The sequence below is a fragment of the Arachis hypogaea genome, chromosome 7 (assembly GCF_003086295.3).
Source record: "Arachis hypogaea cultivar Tifrunner chromosome 7, arahy.Tifrunner.gnm2.J5K5, whole genome shotgun sequence".
Lineage (NCBI taxonomy): Eukaryota > Viridiplantae > Streptophyta > Magnoliopsida > Fabales > Fabaceae > Arachis > Arachis hypogaea.
In genome coordinates this window covers 68,041,797-68,064,420 of record NC_092042.1, presented here as the reverse complement: position 1 = coordinate 68,064,420, position 22,624 = coordinate 68,041,797, and the positions used below count along the sequence as shown (strand labels likewise).

The 22,624-nt window shown below is 38.9% G+C and overlaps 1 non-coding gene across 1 annotated transcript; it reads right to left on the bottom strand.

The window, feature by feature from the left end:
* Nucleotides 1-956: 956 nt before the first annotated feature.
* LOC112704762 (small nucleolar RNA R71) lies at nt 957-1,064 on the bottom strand. Its single transcript, XR_003155369.1, has one exon. It is a non-coding gene; the product is annotated as a small nucleolar RNA R71 (small nucleolar RNA).
* Between the last annotated feature and the right edge of the window lie 21,560 nt (nt 1,065-22,624).

Genomic DNA, 22,624 nt, shown 5'->3' with positions numbered 1-22,624 from the left:
TTTCTTATCTTTTTCAAAACCAACTAACTATATTTTCACTTCTAGTTTTCGAAAATCACTAACCACTTTTCAAAAATCTTTTTAATTAACTAATTGTTTTAGTTTTTAATTTTCTTGTATTTCTTTTTCAAATTCTCGAAACTAACATAATTAATTAAATAAAAATAAAAATATTTTTCTTTTCCCTTTTCTTAAAATTTGATTACTCTCTCTCATCTCTTTCTATTTATTTTATTTATTTACTAACATTTCTCTTCTACTCATATAATAATTCGAACCCTCTCCCTCTCTCTGTGTTCGAATTCTTCTTATTATCTCTCTACCTCATCCTTCTATTCTTCTTTTCCTCTGACACTTAAAGGAATCTCTATACTGTGACATAGAGGATTCTGCTACTCTCTTTGTTCTCTTCTTTTTCATATGAGCAGGAACAGGGATAAAGACATTCTTGTTGAAGCTGATCCTGAACCTGAAAGGACTCTGAAGAAAGAGAAGCTAAAGCACAACACTCCGGAGAGGACCTTACAGCAAATTTTGAAAAAGAGGCAGACATGGCAGTCGAACCTGAGAACAATGGTGGAGATGCAAGGAAGATGCTTGGTGACTTTACTGCACCAACTTCCAACTTCTATGGAAGAAGCATCTCAATTCCCGCAATTGGAGCAAACAACTTTGAGCTTAAGCCTCAATTAGTTTCTCTAATGCAGCAGAATTGCAAGTTTTATGGACTTCCATTGGAAGATCCTCATCAGTTCTTAGCTGAATTCTTGCAAATTTGTGACACTGTTAAGACCAATGGGGTTGATCCCAAGGTCTACAGACTTATGCTTTTCCCCTTTGCTGTAAGAGACAGAGCTAGGATATGGTTGGACTCACAACCTAGGGAAAGCCTGAACTCTTGGGAAAAGTTGGTCAATGCTTTCTTGGCCAAATTCTTTCCACCTCAAAAGATGAGCAAGCTTAGAGTGGAAGTCCAAACCTTCAGACAGAAAGAAGGTGAATCCCTCTATGAAGCTTGGGAAAGATACAAGCAATTGATTAGAAGGTGTCCTTCTGACATGCTTTCAGAATGGAGCATCTTAGGTATATTCTATGATGGTCTGTCTGAATTGTCCAAGATGTCATTGGACCACTCTGCTGGTGGATCTCTTCATCTGAAGAAAACCCTGCAGAAGCCCAGGAACTCATTGAGATGGTTACAAATAACCAGTTCATGTACACTTCTGAAAGAAATCCTGTGAATAATGGGATGACTCAGAAGAAAGGAGTTCTTGAGATTGATACTTTGAATGCCATATTGGCTCAGAACAAAATATTGACTCAACAAGTCAATATGATTTCTCAAAATCTGACTGGATTGCAAGCTACATCCGGCAGTACTAAAGAAGCCTCCTCTGAAGGAGAAGCTTATGACCCTGAGGATCCTGCAATGGAAGAGGTAAACTACATGGGAGAATCCTATAGAAACACCTATAATCCTTCATGGAGAAATCATCCAAATTTCTCATGGAAGGATCAACAGAAGCCTCAACAAGGCTTCAATAATAATAATGGTGGGAGAAATAAGTTTGGCAATAGCAAGCCTTTTCCATCATCTTCTTAGCAACAGACAGAGAATTCTAAGCAGAGCCTCTCTGACTTAGCAACCATAGTCTCTGATCTATCTAAGACCACTCTCAGTTTCATGACTGAAACAAGGTCCTCTATCAGAAATTTGGAGGCACAAGTGGGTTAGTTGAGTAAAAGAGTTGTTGAAATCCCTCATAGTACTCTCCCAAGTAATATAGAAGAGAATCCAAAGAGAGGGTGCAAGGCCATCAATATATCCAAAGTGGCCGAACCTATAGAGGAGGAAGAGGTAGTAATTTCCAGTGAGGAAGACCTCAATGGATGTCCACTAACCACTAAGGAGTTCTCTAATGAGGAACTGGTGCACGAAATTGTGATCATCAACAATGGCGCCAATAGACATAGTGCTCTTAAACGTGAATCACACTTTGTCACAACTTCGTACAACTAACCAGCAAGTGCACCGGGTCGTCCAAGTAATATCTTACGTGAGTAAGGGTCGATCCCACAGAGATTGTTGGTATGAAGCAAGCTATGGTCATCTTGTAAATCTCAGTTAGGCGGATTCAAATGGTTATAATGGTTTTCGAAAATATAAAGATAAATAAAGCATAAAATAAAGATAGAGATACTTATGTAATTCACTAGTGGGAATTTCAGATAAGTGCATGAAGATGCTGTGTTCCTTCCGAATCTCTGCTTTCCTACTGCTTCATCTAGTCATTCTTACTCCCTTCCATGGCAAGCTGTATATAGGGTGTCACCGTTGTCAATGGCTACTTCCCATCCTCTCAGTGAAAATGGTCCTCTACGGTTTCCCGCATGGCTAATTAGCTGTTGGTTCTCGATCATGTCGGAATAGGATCCATTGATCCTTTTGCGTCTATCACTACGCCCAACACTCACGAGTTTGAAGCTCGTCACAGTCATTCAATCCCTGAATCCTACTCGGAATACCACAGACAAGGTTTAGACTTTCTGGATTCTCATGAATGCTGCCAATGGATTCTAGCTTATACCATGAAGACTCTGATCTCACGAAATGGAAGGCTCAGTTGTCAGGCGAGGGCAACCATGCGTCGTGCATCAGGAATCTAAGAGATACACACTCTAGCTCTCGCTTGTAGAACGGAGGTGGTTGTCAGGCACGCGTTCATAAGGATGGATGGTGATGAGTGTCACGGATCATCACATCCATCAAGTTGAAGTACAAGTGATATCTTAGAATAAGAATAAGCGTGAGTTGAATAGAAAATAGTAGTAATTGCATTAAAACTCGAGGTACAGCAGAGCTCCACACCTTTAGTCTATGGTGTGTAGAAACTCCACCGTTGAAAATACATAAGTGATGAAGGTCCAGACATGGCCGAGAGGCCAGCCCCCAAAACATGATCAATAGTCTCCTAAGATGAACAATTGATTAAAACTGAGACCAAAGATGTCTAATACAATAGTAAATTGTCCTATTTATACTAGACTAGTTACTAGGGTTTACAGAAATAAGTCTAAGTGCAGAAATCCACTTCCGGGGCCCACTTTGGTGTGTGTTTGGGCTGAGCTTGAGCTTTACACGTGCAGAGGCTTCCCTTGGAGTTAAACGCCAAGTTGTAACGTGTTTTTGGCGTTTAACTCTGGTTTGTGACGTATTTCTGGCGTTTTACTCCAGAATGCAGCATAGAAATGGCGTTGAACGCCAGTTTGCGTCATCTAAATTCGAATAAAGTATGGACTATTATATATTTCTGGAAAGCTCTGGATGTCTACTTTTCAACGCCATTGAGAGCACGCAATTTGAAGTTCTATAGCTCCAGAAAATCCATTTTGAGTGCAGGGAGGTCAGAATCCAACAGCATCAGCAGTCCTTTGTCAGCCTCCTATCAGATTTTTGCTCAGGTCCCTCAATTTCAGCCAGAAAATACCTGAAATCAACGAAAAACACACAAACTCATAGTAAAGTCCAGAAATGTGAATTTTGGATAAAAACTAATGAAAATATCCCTAAAAGTAGCTAGATCCTACTAAAAACTACCTAAAAACAATGCCAAAAAGCGTATAAATTATCCGCTCATCAGGAACCAAAGGAATCTGAGGCTCATACAGAGACTATAAAGATTCCACTGAACTTACTGTTGCCAATCATGAGATCTGATGAGTATTCTTCCTCTGAAGAGGATGAAGATATGGCTGAAGAGCAAGTTGCTCGGTATCTAGGAGCAATCATGAAGCTGAATGCCAAGTTATTTGGTAATGAGACTTGGGAGGATGAACCTCCATTACTCATCAATGAACTAAATGCCTTAGTGCAGCAGAAATTACCCCAGAAGAAATCGGATCCCAGAAGGTTCTTAATACCTTGTACCATAGGCACCATGACCTTTGAGAAGGCTCTGTGTGACCTGGGGTCAGGTATAAACCTCATGCCACTTTCTGTAATGGAGAAACTAGGGATCTTTGAGGTTCAAGCTACAAGAATCTCACTAGAGATGGCAGACAAATCAATGAAACATGCTTATAGACTTGTAGAGGATGTCTTAGTGAAGGTTGAAGGCCTTTACATCCCTACTGACTTCATAATCTTAGACACTGGGAAGGATGAGGATGAATCCATCATCCTTAGAAGACCCTTCCTAGCCACAGAAAGGGCTGTGATTGATGTAGACAGAGGAGAGTTAGTCCTTCAATTGAATGAAGACTACCTTGTGTTTAAGGCTCAAGGATCTTCTTCTATATACATGGAGAAGAAGTATGAAAAGCATGATCCAATTCTCTCCGTACAGAGTCAAGCAGAGCCCCCACATTCAAACTCTAACTTTGGTGTTGGGAGGCCACAATCATGCTCTGAGTATCTGTGAAGCTCTGTAAGAGCTTACTGTCAAGCTATTGACATTAAAGAAGCGCTTATTGGGAGGCAACCCAATCTTATTTATCTATGCTAATTACTTTTTCATTTCATTTTCCATTGTTAAGTTTATGTTTTCATTAGGTTGATGATCATGTGGAATCACAAAAACAGCTGCAAAATTAAGGCGGAATCAAAAATAGCATAAAAAATAGCACACCCTGGAGGACAGTGTTACTGGCGTTTAAACGCCAGTAAGGATAGCAGAATGGACGTTTAACGCCCAGTCTGGCACCATTCTGGGCGTTAAATGCCAGAATTGGCAGACAGACTGGCGTTTAATGCCAGAAAAGGGTGTCTGGCTGGCGTTAAATGCCAGAATTGGCAGACAGACTGGCGTTTAACACCAGAAAAGGGTGTCTGGCTGGCGTTTAAACTCCAGTAAGGATAGCAGAATGGGCGTTTAACGCCCAGTCTGGCAGCATTCTGGGCGTTAAATGCCAGAATTGGCAGACAGACTGGCGTTTAACGCCAGATAGGGGCATCAGCCTGGCGTTTAATGTCAGGAAAGGCAACAGACTAGCGTTTAACCGCCAGAAAGGGCTGTCCAAGGGCATTTAAACGCCAGAAAGGTACAGGGACTAGAATTCCTTGACACCTCAGGATCTGTGGACCCCACAGAATCCCCACCTACCCCAACTCAATCTCTTCACCACTCACATCCATTCACTATTCCCCAAAAACCCATCATAAAACCCCACCTACCCCACCATTCAAATTCAAAACACCTCCCTCCTAAACCCAACCCTTTCTTACACGAATTCTCTCTCTCTCTTACCTTATAAATACCCCTCCTTACCACCTTCAATTTCACACATCATAAACACTTAAACCCCCTTGGCCGAATTCAAAACACCCCTCTATCTCCTCCATTTCTTCTTCTTCTCGTCCTTTCTTTTTTCTTTTGCTTAAGAACGAGCAAACCTTTTAAGTTTGGTGTGGGAAAAAGCTCTGTTTTTTGTTTTTCCATAACCATTAATGGCACCTAAGGCCGGAGAAACTTCTAGAAAGAGGAAAAAGAAGGCAGTTACTTCCATCTCTGAGTCATGGGAGATGGAGAGATTCATCTCAAAGGTCCATCAAGACCACTTCTAGGAAGTTGTGGCCAAGAAAATGATGATCCCCGAGGTCCCCTTCATGCTCAAAAAGAGTGAATATCTGGAGATCCACGTGAGGTTCGGAAAAGAGGTTGGGGAGCTCTCACCAACCCCATCCAACAAGTCAGAATCTTAATGGTTCAAGAGTTCTATGCTAATGCATGGATCACTAAGAACCATGATCAAAGTGTGAATCTGAACCCAAAGAATTGGCTCACAATGGTTCGGGGGAAATACTTGGATTTTAGTCTGAAAACTGTGAGGTTGGCATTCAACTTGCCAATAATGAGAGGAGATCCTCATCCTTTCACTAAAAGAGTCAACTTTGATCAAAGGTTGGACCAAGTCCTCATGGACATCTATGTGGAAGGAGCCCAATGGAAGAGAGACTCCAAAGGCATGCAAACTCTAACTTTGGTGTTGGAGCTCAACTGAGAAGGTCTGACCTCAAACCCGTGGCTAGAGGATGGTTGGAGTTCTTCCAACGCTCTATCATTCCTACTAGCAACCAGTCCGAAGTAACTGTGGATCGGGCTATCATGATCCATAGTATTATGATTGGAGAGGAAGTGGAAGTTCATGAGATCATACCTCTAGAACTATACAAGGTGACTGACAAGCCCTCCACTTTGGTATGGTTAGCCTTTTCTCATCTCATTTGTCACTTATGCAATTTAGCCGAAATTGTCATAGAGGAAGACATCCTCAGTGAAGAGGATAAGCCCATCACTAAAAAGAGGATGGAGTAAACAAGAGATCCCGCTCATGGACCTCAACAAGAGCATGAGGAAATTCCTCATCAAGAAATTCCTGAGATGCCTCAAGGGATACACTTTCCCCCCACAAAGCTATTGGGAGCAACTCAACACCTCTTTAGGAAATTTGAGTTCCAACATGGAGCAACTAAGGATGGAGCACCAAGAGCACTCCATTATCCTCCATGCAAATCAGAGAGGACCAAAGAGCCATGAGGGAGGAGCAACAAAAGCAAGGAAGAGATATTGAGGAGCTAAAGCACTCCATAGGATCTTCAAGAGGAAGAACTAGCCGCCGTCACTAAGGTGGACCTGTTCTTTAATTTCCTTGTTATTTGTTTTTCTATTTTTTGTTTTCTATGCTTTATGTTTTGCCTATGTTTGTGTCTTTATTACATGATCATTAGTTTTTAGAGTCTATATCTTAAAGCTATGAATGATTCCATGAATCTCGAACCTTTCTTGAATGAAAAATCTTTTTATTTGCAAAAGAACAAGAAGTACATGAATTTCGAAATTTGTCTTGAAATTAGTTTAATTATTTTAATGCGGTGGCAATACTTCTTACTTTATTATATTTTTATTAGTTTTTATGCACAAATCACATTTCTGGACTTTACTATGAGTGTGTGTATTTTTCTGTGATTTCAGGTATTTTCTGGCTGAAGTTGAGGGATCTGAGCAAAAATCTGATTCAGAGGCTGAGAAAGGACTGCAGATGCTGTTGGATTCTGACCTCCCTGCACTCAAATGCATTTTTCTGGATCTAACAAAATCCAATTGGCGCGTTCTTAATTGGGCTGGAAAGCTAACATCTTGGGCTTTTCATCAATGTATAATAGTTCATACTTTGTCCGAGATCTGATGGCCCAAACTGGCGTTCAACGCCAACCAGAGACATTTTTTGGCGTAAAACGCTAGAACTGGCACCAGAACTGGAGTTAAACGCCCAAACTGACATCCAAGCTGGCGTTTAACTCTAGAAAAAGCCTATGCATGTGTAAATCTCAATGCTCAGCCCAAGCACACACCAAGTGGGCCCCAGAAGTGGATTTCTACACTATCTGCACTTAGTTACTTATTTTCTGTCATCCTTAGTAACTAGTTTAGTATAAATAGCACCTTTTACTATTGTATTCGAATCATATGCCATTTTTCACATTTGGGAGGCTGGCCATTCGGCCATGCTTAGACCTTTTTCTCTTATGTATTTTTCAACGGTGGAGTTTCTACACCTCATAGATTAAGGTGCGGAGCTCTACTGTTCTTCATGAACTAATGCAAGTACTATTGTTTTTCTTTCAATTCATGCTTACTTCTTCTCCAAGATATACTCTCGTACTTAATTCAGTTAAGTCATAATGAAGGGGTGACCCGTGACAATCACCCACAATCTTCGTTACTCGCTTAGCCAAGATCCGCGTGGCTGACAACCATAAGTGGTCTACATAATGTTCAACATAGTCATTGGACAACAGTCGGAGTATAGTCTCTTGGGTCTCTGATCCACGGATTTGACTTGCCTCTCCTGACAACAGAGCATTCGAATCCGTGAGATTAGAACCTTCGGGGTAGAGGCTAGAACCAATTGGCAGCATTCCCGAGATCCGGAAAGTCTAAATCTTGTCTATGGTATTCCGAGTAGGATCTGGGACGGAATGATTGTGACGAGCTTCAAACTCACGAATGTTGGGTGCAGTGATAGTGTGCAAAAGGATAGAAAGATCCTATTCTGACACAAGTAAGAACTGACAGATGATTAGCCGTGCGGTAGTTGTGCCTGGTATTTTTCATCCAAGACGAGAGATTCGACAGTTGATTAGCCGTACAGAAACTGTACCTGGACCATTTTCACGGAGAGGATGGATGGTAGCCATTGACAACGGTGATCCACCAACATACAGCTTGCCATGGAAGGGAGCACGCACGATTGGATGAAGACAATAGGAAAGCAGAGTTTCGGAAGCAATAAAGCATCTCCAAACGCTTATCTGAAATTCCCACCGATGAATTATATAAGTATCTTTATTTTAATTTACATTTTATTTATCTTTCAATTATCAAAACTCATAACCAATTGAATCTGTCTGACTAAGATTTACAGGATGACCATAGTTTGCTTCAAGCCGGCAATCTCCGTGGGATCGACCCTTACTCACGTAAGGTTTTATTACTTGGACGACCCAGTGCACTTGCTGGTTAGTTGTACCGGAGTTGTGAAAAGTGTGATCACAATTTTGTGCATCAATCAACAAGGCAGTTGCATAATTTGCTAGTTGCAACGGTCAAACTAGTCGAAATATAAGGAGTGACTCATGTTGGGAATAAGGAGTATGACCACAATCCAATCAATCATGTGTCAAATAATTTGTTATTATTATTATAGTAAAATGTTAATATAATAAGGTCTTTGATTAAATTTAGAAATTTATCATTGTGATAGTGATCATAATATTGAGAGATAAATCTTTTATAATTTAATCTAAATTATTCTTGGTCATAGGATTATTAAGAAGGACATTAATAATCCAAAAAGATCTATATATATATATATATATATATATATATATATATATATATATATATATATATATATATATATAGGTCTTCATTGGATGAAGATTAATAGATCTCATTTATTAAATTATATATATAGATGGTGCATATAGAGATATGACCATTCAACTGACTCACTTTGAGAATTTCTGATGGTTATAATTATCGCATATTTGTCAATAGGATATTCTCAAGATGAATATAGTAATAGAGTTTCCTTTGACCTGTGACTGTCATTGTAATTAACAATGTATTTATTATACTTTGATTCTGGACACCTAATACCCTAGGGTGCTAGTAGAATGGATATTGGGTATGATTTAAATAGTTGTAGAATTAATGATTAATCAATAAGGAATCCGTCAACTCTTGGTAAAGAGTTTGAGCTCTATGATTATAATGACTGAGATGAATAAAACTTTGGCTAAGGGGATTGAATGAATGAAGAAATGAGTTTTCTTAGGTCATTCACAGTTCGTTATAATAATGGTAACAAGTTAGAGTTTGACAATTAAACCACACTCTAAGGGTTAACCAAGAGCTGGAAAGATGGAAGGAATTATACTTTGTTCTTCTGAGGTTCTTAGTAAAAATAGATTACTTCATACTATCAGCTCGTTGAGGAGTGTTGCTAGACGCCAACCTTGATTAGTAAATTTAGTATGACTAATTTACTATCCACTTAGTATTGAACCTATGGGGTCACACACTAACGAGTGTTTTAATCTTTGGTATAGAATTTATTTAATTATTATTTTGATTTGATCAAATAAAAAATTATATTAATTCAAATAGAATATTATTATATTCTTTGCTAGCACCAAGAATATAATAATAATATGATAATTGAGAATATTAAATGAGATTTGAGAATAATTAGTTATTCTATTTCTAAACTTGAATTCTAAATTTGGATGAGATCCTAACTGATTTTATTTCAAATTGAGTTATGATATGATTCATAAATTTAAAGCATTCAGATTTAGAATTTTAAGATATCATTTAAATTTGAATTGAGATTCAAATTTAAAATCAGTAACAAATCTCATACTATATATATATATATATATATATATATATATATATATATATATATATATATATATATATATATATATATATATATATATATATATATATATATATATATATATAAGGGCTTTATTCCTTTACCTCTACACACATAAACGTATGTGAGCCTGATTCTTGGAGAAAAATTTTATGGCGTGCAAAGAGTTGTAAGAGATTTTTCAATTTAGATCATATGTCCATTGGTCAAGGAGTTGACAGCAAAGGTTGATCTCGGTGTGGATACGCATAACGTCTTCGTACCATTGAAGGAGAAAGTGATTTTTACTAGCGTACACATGTATTTAAATATGATCTATATATTATTATTGGAATAAAGTTTAAGCACAAAATAGATCTTTAGGATTACTTTCTCTTCTTCCGCTGCGTGTTATGAACACATGGTAATCCTTCAACTCGAACGCTGACGATATAAATGAGTTGGCCTATAAAATTTATTCCACAATTATGGTCAAAAATTCACTTTTGAGAGGCATTGAAATATGCTTCGTTTGGAATAAAAATAGAGAAGCCAACTCCAAACGCAAAGTGGAGGCTCAAAGAGAACCAAGGTCAGTGCAACTAGAGTATACTCGTCATCATCATCAAATCCAGAAATACCGTTGGTTGAGAAAACTAGTGTAGATTCTTTCGTTTACCCACAAGGATCAAAGAAGAACAAAAGAAATGATAAAGAAAAAGTACAAATATCTGAAGATCTTAGCGATAAAAAATTATCGGTTGTTAATAAATTATCTCTCATGGAAGATATTAAGAATGTTAGGGAAAAGAAATTAATAAATGGGAAAAAGAAAAGAGAAGAGGAGAGGGAACATAGAGAAAAGATTATGGCAATGAAAGAAAAGGAGCTACAAATTCAAGCAGCGATAAAGAACAAGAATTACAAACTTAGAAGTATATTAAAGAAATAGAGATAAATGCAAAAGAAAGGGAAATAGAAAGGATGGTTAAGGAAAGGAAAAGAGAAATGGATATGCAAATACTTAATGCTGATACATTTACAATGAGTGAAAAACAACGAGTTCTTCATGAGATTGCATGTGAGAAAATAATTAATAAGTGGTTTATGGTGGACGAAATTGTGATAAAAGAGTTTCATGCACTGTTAGAGAAGCTCACAACTCCGTTTAACTTAACTAGCAAGTGTACTGGGTCATCCAAGTAATACCTTACGTGAGTAAGGGTCGATCCCACAGAGATTGTTGGTATGAAGCAAGCTATGGTCACCTTGTAAATCTCATTTAAGTGGATTCATAGGGTCAAATGTAATTGGATTAGATAATTAAAAGATAAATAAAATAAAAAAGGGATAGAAATACTTATGTAGATCAATAGTGGGAATTTCAGATAGGCATGTGAAGATGCTAGAATCCTTTCGAATCTCTACTTTCTTATTGCTTTCATCCAATTCTTCTTACTCCTTTCCATGGCAAGCTGTATGTAGGGCATCACCGTCATCCATGGCTACTTTTAATCCTCTCGGGAAAATGGTCCTATGCGCTGTCACTGCACGGCTAATCGTCTGGAGGCATCACCCTTGACAATCGCTACATCCCATCCTCTCAGTGAAAATGGTCCAAATGCTCTGTCACAGCATGGATAATCAGCTGTTGGTTCTCGATCATGTTGGAATAGGATCCATTGATCCTTTTGCGTTTGTCATCACGCCCAGCAATCGCGAGTTTGAAGCTCGTCACAGTCATTCAATACCGGAATCCTACTCGGAATACCACGGACAAGGTTAGACTTTCCGGATTCCCAGGATCCTACTCGGAATACCACAGACAAGGTTAGACTTTCCGGATCCCCATGAATGCCGCCATCTATCTAGCTTATACCACGAAGATTCTGTTGGGGAATCTAAGAGATATGCGCCCGGCCTAGAGTAGAACGGAAGTGGTTGTCAGTCACGCACGTTCATAGGTGAGAATGATGATGAGTGTCACGGATCATCACATTCATCAAAGTGTTGTGCAACGTATATCTTGGAATAAGAATAAAAGAGAATTGAATAGAAAGTAATAGTAATTGTATTGAAACTTGAGGTACAGCAGAGCTCCACACCCTTAATCTATGGTGTGCAGAAACTCCACTGTTGAAAATACATAAGTGAAAGGTTCAGGCATGGCCGAATGGCCAGCCCCCTGAATGATCAAAAGACCGAATGATCAAAGACTAAAACAGTCAAAGATTAAACTATCAAAAGATGTCTAATACAGTAGTAACTTATCCTATTTATACTAGACTAGCTACTAGGGTTTACATGAGTAAGTAATTGTGCATAAATCCACTTCCGGGGCCCACTTGGTGTATGCTTGGGCTGAGCTTGATCTATCTACGAGCTGAAGCTTTTCTTGGAGTTGAACTCCAAGTTATAGCGTGTTTTGGGCGTTCAACTCCGGATCATGACGTGTTTCTGGCGTTTAACTCCAGACAGCAGCATGTACTTGGCGTTCAACGCCAAGTTACGTCGTCAATTTCCGAATAAAGTATGGACTATTATATATTGCTGGAAATCTCTGGATGTCTACTTTCCAACGCCATTGAGAGCGCGCCAATTGGAGTTCTGTAGCTCCAGAAAATCCATTTCGAGTGCAGGGAGGTCAGATTCCAACAGCATCAGCAGTCCTTTTGTCAGCCTTTTTTAGAGTTTTGCTCAAGTCCCTCAATTTCAGCCAGAAATTACCTGAAATCACAGAAAAACATACAAACTCATAGTAAAGTCCAGAAATGTAAATTTAACATAAAAACTAATGAAAACATCCCTAAAAGTAGCTTGAACTTACTAAAAACTACCTAAAAACAATGCCAAAAAGCGTATAAATTATCCGCTCATCACAACACCAAACTTAAATTGTTGCTTGTCCCTAAGCAACTGAAAATCAATTAGGATAAAAAGAAGAGAATATACTATAAATTTCAAAATATCAATGAATATTAATTCTAATTAGATGAGCGGGACTTGTAGCTTTTTGCTTCTGAACAGTTTTGGCATCTCACTTTTTTCTTTGAAGTTTAGAATGATTGGCTTCTCTAGGAACTTAGAATTTTGGATAGTGTTATTGACTTTCCTAGTTAAGCATGTTGATTCTTGAACACAGCTACTTATGAGTCTTGGCCGTGGCCCTAAGCATTTTGTTTTTCAGTATTACCACCGGATACACAAATGCCACAGACACATAACTGGGTGAACCTTTTCAGATTGTGACTCAGCTTTGCTAGAGTCCCCAGTTAGAGGTGTCCAGAGCTCTTAAGCACACTCTTTTTGCTTTGGATCACGACTTTAACCACTCAGTCTCAAGCTTTTCACTTGGACCTTCATGACACAAGCACATGGTTAGGGACAGCTTGAATTAGCCGCTTAGGCCTGGATTTTATTTCCTTGGGCCCTCCTATCCATTGATGCTCAAAGCCTTGGATCCTTTTTTTACCCTTGCCTTTTTGGTTTTTAAGGGCTATTGGCTTTTTCTGCTTGCTATTTCTTTTTCTTTCTATTTTTTTCGCCATATATTTTTTTTCTTCTTTTTTTTTGCAAGACTTTGTTTTTCACTGCTTTTTCTTGCTTCAAGAATCAATTTCATGATTTTTCAGATTGTCAATAACATTTCTCTTTGTTCATCATTCTTTCAAGAGCCAACAGTTTTAACATTCATAAACAACGATATCAAAAGACATATGCACTGTTCAATCATTCATTCAGAAAACAAAAAGTATTGTCACCACATCAATATAATTAAATTAAATTCAAGGATAAATTCGAATTTCATGTACTTCTTGTTCTTTTGAATTAAAGCATATTTCATTTAAGAGAGGTGAAGGATTAATGGATTTTATTCATAGCTTTAAGACATGGTTACTACATACTAATGATCATGAAGTAGAGACACAAAACATAGATAAACACAACATAAAAACCGAAAAGCAGAAAGAGATAAGAACAAGGAATGAATCCACCTTAGTGGCGTCTTCTTCTTGAAGGACCAACAATGTCCTTAAGCTCTTCTATGTCCCTTCCTTGCCTTTGTTGCTCCTCCCTCATTGCTCTTTGATCTTCTCTTATTTCATGGAGAATGATGGAGTGCTCATGATGTTCCACCCTTAATTGTTCAACATTGTGGCTCAAATCTTCTAAGGAGGTGTTGAGTTGTTCCCAATAGTTGTTGGGAGGAAAGTGCATCCCTTGAGGCATCTCAGGGATTTCTTGATAATGAGCTTCCTCATGCATCTCTTGAGAACCGTGAAAGGTCTCTCTTGCTTGCTCCATCCTCTTCTTGGTGATGGGCTTATCCTCTTCAATGGAGATGTCTCCTTCTATGATAACTCCAGCTGAGTAATATAGATGGCAAATAAGGTGAGGAAAAGCTAGCCTTGCCATGGTGGATGGCTTGTCGGCTATTTTGTAGATTTCATTGGAGATGACCTCATGAACTTCTACTTCCTCTCCAATCATGATGCTATGAATCATGATGGCCTGATCCACAATAACTTCAGATCGGTTGCTAGTGGAAATAATGGAGCGTTGAATGAACTCCAACCATCCTCTAGCCACAGGCTTGAGGTCCAGTCTTCTTAGTTGAACTGGCTTGCCTTTGGAGTCTCTCTTCCATTGAGCTCCCTCCACACATATGTCCGTAAGGACTTGGTCCAACCTTTGATTAAAGTTGACCCTTCTAGTGTAGGGGCGTTCATTTTCTTGCATCATGGGCAAGTAGAATGCCAACCTCACATTTTCTGGACTAAAATCTAAGTATTTCCCCCGAACCATTGTGAGATAATTCTTTGGACTCGGGTTCATACTTTGATCATGGTTCCTAGTGATCCATGCATTGGCATAGAACTCTTGAACCATTAAGATTCCGACTTGTTGCATGGGGTTGGTTAGGACTTCCCAACCTCTTCTTCGGATCTCATGTTGGATCTCCGGATACTCATTTTTCTTGAGCTTGAAAGGGACCTCAGGGATCACCTTCTTCTTTGCCACAACATCATAGAAGTGGTCTTGATGGCTCTTGGAGATGAATCTTTCCATCTCCCATGACTCGGAGGTGGAAGCTTTTGTCTTCCCTTTTCCTTTTCTAGAGGATTCTCCGGCCTTAGGTGCCATTGATGGTAATGGAAAACAAAAAAAGATTATGCTTTGACCACACCAAACTTAAAATATTGCTCATCCTCTAGCAATAGAAGAAAGAAGAGAAGAAGAAGAAGAAGAAGTTGGAGGAGAGTGAGGGGAGATGGATTCGGCCAAGGTATAGTAGAGGGGGTAGTGTTGTGTGAAAATGAAGTTGAATGGAAGGGTATATATAGGGAGAGGGGAGAGGGTAGGTTCGGCCATTTAGGGTGGGATTGGGTGGGAAAATGTTTTTGAACTTTGAAGGTAGGTGGGGTTTATGGGGAAGAGTGGATGGATGTGAGTAGTGAATAGGTGATTGGAAAGAGAGATTGAGGTGATTGGTGAAGGGTTTTTGGGAAGTGTGACATGGGGAAGAGTAAAATAGGATTAGGAGGTAAGGTGGAAATATAGTAGGTGGGGATCCTGTGGGGTCCACAGATCCTGAGGTGATCCTGTGGGGTCCACAGGTCCTGAGGTGTCAAGGAATTCCATCCCTGCACCAAATAGGCATGTAAAATGCCTTTGCACACCATTCTGGCGTTTAAACGCCGAGTGGTGCACGTTCTGGGCGTTCAACGCCCATGTAAAGCATGTTTCTGGCGTTGAACGCCAGTTTCATGCTTGTTACTGGCGTTCAGCGCCAGCTTTTCCTCTAGGCACATTCCTGGCGTTCAGCGCCAGAATGTTGCTTGTTTCTGGCGTTCAGCGCCAGTTTCATGATCTGTTCTGGCGTTGAACGCAGCCAGATGCTCCTTACTGGCGTTGAACGCCAGTCTATGCTTCCTTCAGGGTGTGATTTTTCTTCTGCTGTTTTTGATTCTATTTTTAATTTTTATATTTTTTCGTGACTCCACATGATCATGTACCTAATAAAACACAAAATAACAATAAAATAAAATAAAATAAAAATTAGATAAATAAAATTGGGTTGCCTCCCAACAAGCGCTTCTTTAATGTCAATAGCTTGACAGTGTGCTCTCATGGAGCCACAAAGGTGATCAATTCAATGTTGTATAGTCCCAACACCAAACTTAGAGTTTGGATATGGGAGCTTGATACCAAACTTAGAGTTTGGTTGTGGCCTCACAACACCAAACTTAGAGTTTGACTGTGAGGGCTCTTCTTGACTCTGAACTGAGAGAAGCTCTTCATGCTTACTCTCTTTTGTCACAGAGGGATGGCCATGTGCCTTAAACACAAGGTAGTCCCCATTCAATTGAAAGACTAATTCACCTCTGTTGACATCTATCACAGCTCCTGCTGTGGCTAGGAAAGGTCTTCCAAGGATAATGCATTCATCCTCTTCCTTCCTAGAGTCTAAGATTATGAAATCAGCAGGGATGTAAAGGCCTTCAACCTTTACTAACACGTCCTCCACTATTCCATAAGCTTGTCTCAATGACTTGTCTGCCAATTGTAATGAGAACAAGGCAGGTTGTACCTCAATGATCCCCAGCTTCTCCATTATAGAGAGTGGTATAAGATTTATCCCTGACCCCAGATCACATAGAGCTTTTTCAAAGGTCATGGTGCCTATGGTACAAGGTATTAAGAACTTGGCAGGATCTTGTTTCTTTTGAGGTAGAGTTTGCTGAATCCAGGTATCTAGTTCATTAATGAGCAAGGGAGGTTCACTTTCCCAAGTCTCATTACCAAACAACTTGGCATTCAGCTTCATGATAGCTCCTAAATATTGAGCAACTTGCTCTCCAGTCACATCTTCATCCTCTTCAGAGGAAGAATAGTCTTCAGAGCTCATGAATGGTAGAAGGAGATTTAATGGAATCTCTATGGTCTTTGTATGAGCCTCAGATTCCTTTGGATCCTTAATAGGAAACTCCTTCTTGCTTGAGAGACGTCCCAGGAGGTCTTCCTCACTAGGATTTTCGTCCTCCTCCTCCCTTGTGCATTCGGCCATATTGATTACATCAATGGCCTTGCACTCTCCTTTTGGATTCTCTTCTGTATTGCTTGGCAGAATACTGGGAGGAGTTTCACTGACTTTCTTACTCAGCTGGCCCACTTGTGCCTCCAGATTTCTGATGGAGGATCTTGTTTCACTCATGAAACTGAAAGTGGCTTTTGACAAATCAGAGACTAGATTGGCTAAATTAGAAGTGTTTTGTTCAGAATTCTCTGTCTGTTGCTAAGAAGATGATGGAAAAGGCTTGCTATTGCTCAGCCTATTGCGTCCACCATTGCTAAAGCCTTGTTGAGGCTTTTGTTGATCCTTCCATGAGAAATTTGGATGATTTCTCCATGATGAGTTATAGGTGTTTCCATAAGGTTCACCCATGTAATTAACCTCTGCCATGGCAGGGTTCTCAGGATCATAAGCTTCTTCAGAAGCTGCCTCTTTAGTACTGTTGGATGCATGTTGCCATCCATTCAGATTTTGAGAGATCATGTTGACCTGTTGAGTCAACACTTTGTTCTGAGCCAATATGGCATTCAGAGCATCAATTTCAAGAACTCCTTTCTTCTGAGGTATCCCATTATTCACGGAATTCCTCTCAGAAGTGTACATGAATTGGTTGTTTGCAACCATGTCAATGAGTTCTTGAGCCTCTTCAGGCGTTTTCTTTAGGTGAATAGATCCACCTGCAGAATGGTCCAATGACATTTTCAAAAATTCAGACAGGCCATAATAGAATATGTCTAATATGGTCCATTCTGAAAACATGTCAGATGGACATCTTTTGGTCAGCTGCTTGTATCTTTCCCAAGCTTCATAGAGGGATTCATCATCTTTTTGTTTGAAGGTTTGAACATCCACTCTCAGCTTGCTCAGCTTTTGAGGAGGAAAGAATTTATCCAAGAAGGCGGTGACCAGCTTATCCCAGGAGTCCAGGCTATCCTTGGGTTGTGAATCCAACCATATTCTAGCTCTGTCTCTTACAGCAAAAGGGAAAAGCATGAGCCTGTAGACTTCAGGATCTACTCCATTCGTCTTTACAGTCTCACAAATCTACAAGAACTCAGTTAAAAACTGGTAAGGATCTTCAGATGGAAGTCCATAAAACTTGCAGTTTTGTTGCATTAAGGCAACTAGCTGAGGTTTCAGCTCAAAGTTGTTGGCTCCAATGGCAGGAATGGAGATGCTTCTTCCATCAAATTTGGATGTTGGCTTTGTGAAGTCACCAAGCATTCTCCTTGCATTATTATTATTTTCGGCTGCCATCTCCTTCTCTTGTTCTAATATTTCTGAAAAGTTACCTTTAGATTGTTGTAACTTAGCTTCTCTTAATTTTCTCTTCAGAGTCCTTTCAGGTTCTGGATCAATTTCAACAAGAGTGCCTTTTTTCCTTGTTCCTGCTCATATGAAAGAGAAGAAAACAAGAAAAGAAGAGGAATCCTCTACGTCACAGTATAGAGATTCCTTTATGTTAGTAGAAGAAGAAAGGGAATAATGAATGAAGAAGAGTGGGTTCGGATATTTAGGTGAAGAGAGGTGAAGAGAAGTGTTAGTAATTAAATAATTAAATAGAATAAGAGAGAAGAGATAGAAAATTTGAAAGTAATTTTAAAAAAAAAGGGTTAGTAATTTTCGAAAATTAGAGATAAGATAAGATTAAAATTAAAATTTAAAATAAAAAGAATTTTTGAAAAAGAGATGAGATATTTTTGAAAATTAGAGAGGGAAAAGTAGTTAGGTGGTTTTGAAAAAGATAAGAAACAAACAAAAAGTCAAAGAGTTAGTTTAAAAAGATATTAAAATCAAATTTGAAAAGATAAGAAAATAAGAGGTTAGATAAGATATTTTGAAATCAAATTTTGAAAAAGATAAAATTTTTGAAAAAAGATAAGATAAAAGATAAAAAGATTTAATTTTTAAATTTAAAAGTAAGGTACTTCACTAACAAGAAACTTCAAGATAAGATTCTAGAACTTAAAGATTGAACCTTTCTTAACAAGAAAGTAACAAACTTCAAATTTTTGAATCAATCACATTAATTGTTAGTGTAATTTTGAAAATATGATGTAAAGATGAGAAAAAGATTTTGAAAATAATTTAAAAAAAAAAAGATTTTTGAAAATTTTCGAAAAACAAAGATAAAATTGAAAAGATATGATTTTTGAAAAAGATTTTAAAAAGATAAGATTTTTTTTAAAATTGAAAATTTGACTTGCCTTGTAAGAAACAACTAATTTTTAAAAATTTTTGACCAAGTCAACCCCAAAATTTCGAAATTTTGGAGAAAAATAAGGAAAAGATAATTTTTTTATTTTTGAATTTTTAATTATGAGAGAGAAAAACACAAACATGACCCAAAACATGAAAATTTTGGATCAAAACACAAGATGCATGCAAGAACACTATGAATGTCAAGATGAACACCAAGAACACTTTGAAGATCATGATGGATATCAAGAACATATTTTTGAAAAATTTTTGATGCAAGGAAAACATGCAAGACACCAAACTTAGAAATCTTTAATGCATGGACTCTAACAAACAAAAAATGCATATGAAAAACAACAAACAACACAAAACAAGAAAACATCAAGATCAAACAAGAGGACTTACCAAGAACAACTTGAAGATCATGAAGAACACTATGAATGCATGGAGTTTTCGAAAAATGCAAGAAAAATTTTTAAAGCATGCAATTGACACCAAACTTAAAAATTGACTCAAAACTCAAACAAGAAACACAAAATATTTTTTTATTTTTATGATTTTCTAATTTTTTTGTATTTTTATTTTATTTTTTCGAAAATATTCTTTTAGAAAAACGAAAATAAAAGAAAAATTTTGAAAACTTTTTGAAAAGAAAATAAAAAGAAAATTACCTAATCTGAGCAACAAGATGAACCGTCAGTTGTCCATACTCGAACAATCCCCGGCAACGGCGCCAAAAACTTGGTGGACGAAATTGTGATAAAAGAGTTCCAGGCACTGTTAGAGAAGCTCACAACTCCGTTCAACTTAACCAGCAAGTGTAATGGGTCATCCAAGTAATACCTTACGTGAGTAAGGGTCGATTGTAACACCCTAATATTCAAATCCTTATGCTCGAGTCATAAGTCAATGATATTACGGTGGTACGACTCTCAGGTGGATTTTTAAATATATAAACATAGGTAATTTCGAAAGGAGTATTAATCGAGAAGCCTGAAAAGAGTAGAAATAAAATCGCGAAGACGTATCACTCACGTTTCGACAACGAAAAGATAAAACATGAAGTCGAAAGCGATATATGGACAAGGTATAAAGGAGATTAAGAGATAGATAACAGATAGATATATATAATATAAGTAAATAGCCACTAGTCGCGACCCGCGAAGTTTAGGCCGGCTAGGGTACAATATGAAAGTACTGACAACAGTACATCCTAATCTCTCCCAAAGGAAACATAAGAGCCTCTATAGGCAAGTTCCAAAAGAGTTCAACACATAATATAATCTTTTCAAAACAAAGGTGGAGAGATTCTACGGAAAACACAAAGTAGAGAAAATAAATATCTTCGCCGTCTCTCAGACGAACCGCAGCTCACTTCTGAGCACCTGAACCTGTATCTGAAAAACAAGAGATATATACGGAATGAGAACCCCGGGCCCATGGGTTCCCAGTACGGTAAAAGTGCCAAATAAATACCATGCACTGTAATAAAAACTCACTAAGCATCCTAAACTCCTTTTCTCCAAGTATCCAGCCTAGATTCTCACTAATCCATGAATAGGCATCTGTCGTAAGGGGATACTAAATCTAGTTCATGTTACACATGTTTCCCAACTCGCTGATTCTTACACGAATCAGACTCAGAATCATAAGCAAAACCATCACCAGTTGTTCTGTCTCAGCAACTCTATATCAATACATCATACCCTCGCCTGGAGCTAGTGAAATCACATCACTGCGTCTACCCAGGGGGCTCAAATGATCTCACTCAAAAATCATCATCATCATGCATCGCATTATCAATTCATCTCATCAAGAACAGCCCCCAACATCCACCGACACCATCATGAGGGATCTCTCAGTTGTTCAAACACAAGCAATACAGACAAGTAATACACAAATAGGTACAAGTAGAGCAAGTAGCACGTAATCAGGTAACATAGCATGTATGATATAGAAATCCAAAACAAATAGGCAAACCCAAACAATTCAAACATATGCAAATGATGTATGCCTGCCCTATGGCTGATGATATCATCTGTCGGTTATATAGCCAACCCGACATGTCCTGGTAGCTAACCATTGGACAGAAACACCCCTTGCGGAGCAAGTAGGTTTGAGCTACAACCCCCTTGCTACTACCCGCTCAACCCAGAGCCAGTGGAACAACCACTACTGCGGCTACTACCCAGGCGGGTGTTTAAAAGCTCAACCTGGAGCGAGTGGATTCACCACTACTGCCGCTACTACCCAGGCGTCACAATCTCTGACCTGGAGCAAGTGGGACGAACCACAACCCTTGCTACTGCCCAGGTATCTTAAGCATTAACCCGGAGCAAGCGGGACGAACCATAACCCTTGCTACTGCCCAGGTATCTTAAACATTAACCCGGAGCAAGCGGGACGAACCACAACTCTTGCTACTGCCCAGGTATCTCAAACATATATTCATTCAATCTCAATTCATATTATCAATCCTCATTGTTATCAAAACTCAAACATTAACCTGGAGCAAGTGGGACGGACCCCAACCCTTACTACTACCCAGGTGTCAGAGTTACATTCATTCAACACTCCATAATTAACTCATTTATCATAAACATCATTTTCCGCCTCATACCCGGAGCAAGTGGACAATGCCACTGCCTACTACCCGGGGTTACACATCACATTTCAACATTTTCCATTATTATCCATTCAACATATTCATTCATTAATCATATATGCATTTATACTTAGCCATAATCAATAATGGCTTTGCCGTGACCCGGCAATAACTCAGCCATCCGGCTCATGGTCCAATCAAGAACCAGCCATTTATCAATAAATATAGCCCTTCGGCTCATGGCATACACGGTACTCCCACCGTCATCCTCCATATCTCATATATTCATCGTTGATCATCATTGATCATAACTTTTCCCCTTGCTTCACTCGCAAGTTACCACATCCCCTAGCTCCTTTCTCATTGCTAGGCATATCATAATGATTTAATACATAAGGGGTGAGATCGGAGGCTTAGAAGTATGAGATTTGGCTTTTAATACTCAAAAATCAACTTTGGCATGAAAACAATGCCACGCGTACGCGTACTCCACGCGCACGCGTGGATGGCCTTAAAAACTCATCGACGCGCAAGCGTCATGCACGCTAACGCGTGGATTAAAAATTTGCCAAATCGACGCGCACGCGTCAACCACGCGTACGCGTGGATACTCTCGTGCCCCAGGCACAAAGCTGGCACAGTTCTGGCACAACTCTCTGGAAAATGGCTGGGTATTGGGGTGCAGCACTATCGGCGCGCCCGCACACATCACGCGCACGCGTGGATGGCGCTTTCTGGAAGATCGGCGCGTACGCGCCAAGTGCGCCCACGCGCAAGGGGTTATTCTGCTAAAAATTTTCTAAGTTAAAAACTGCAGAATT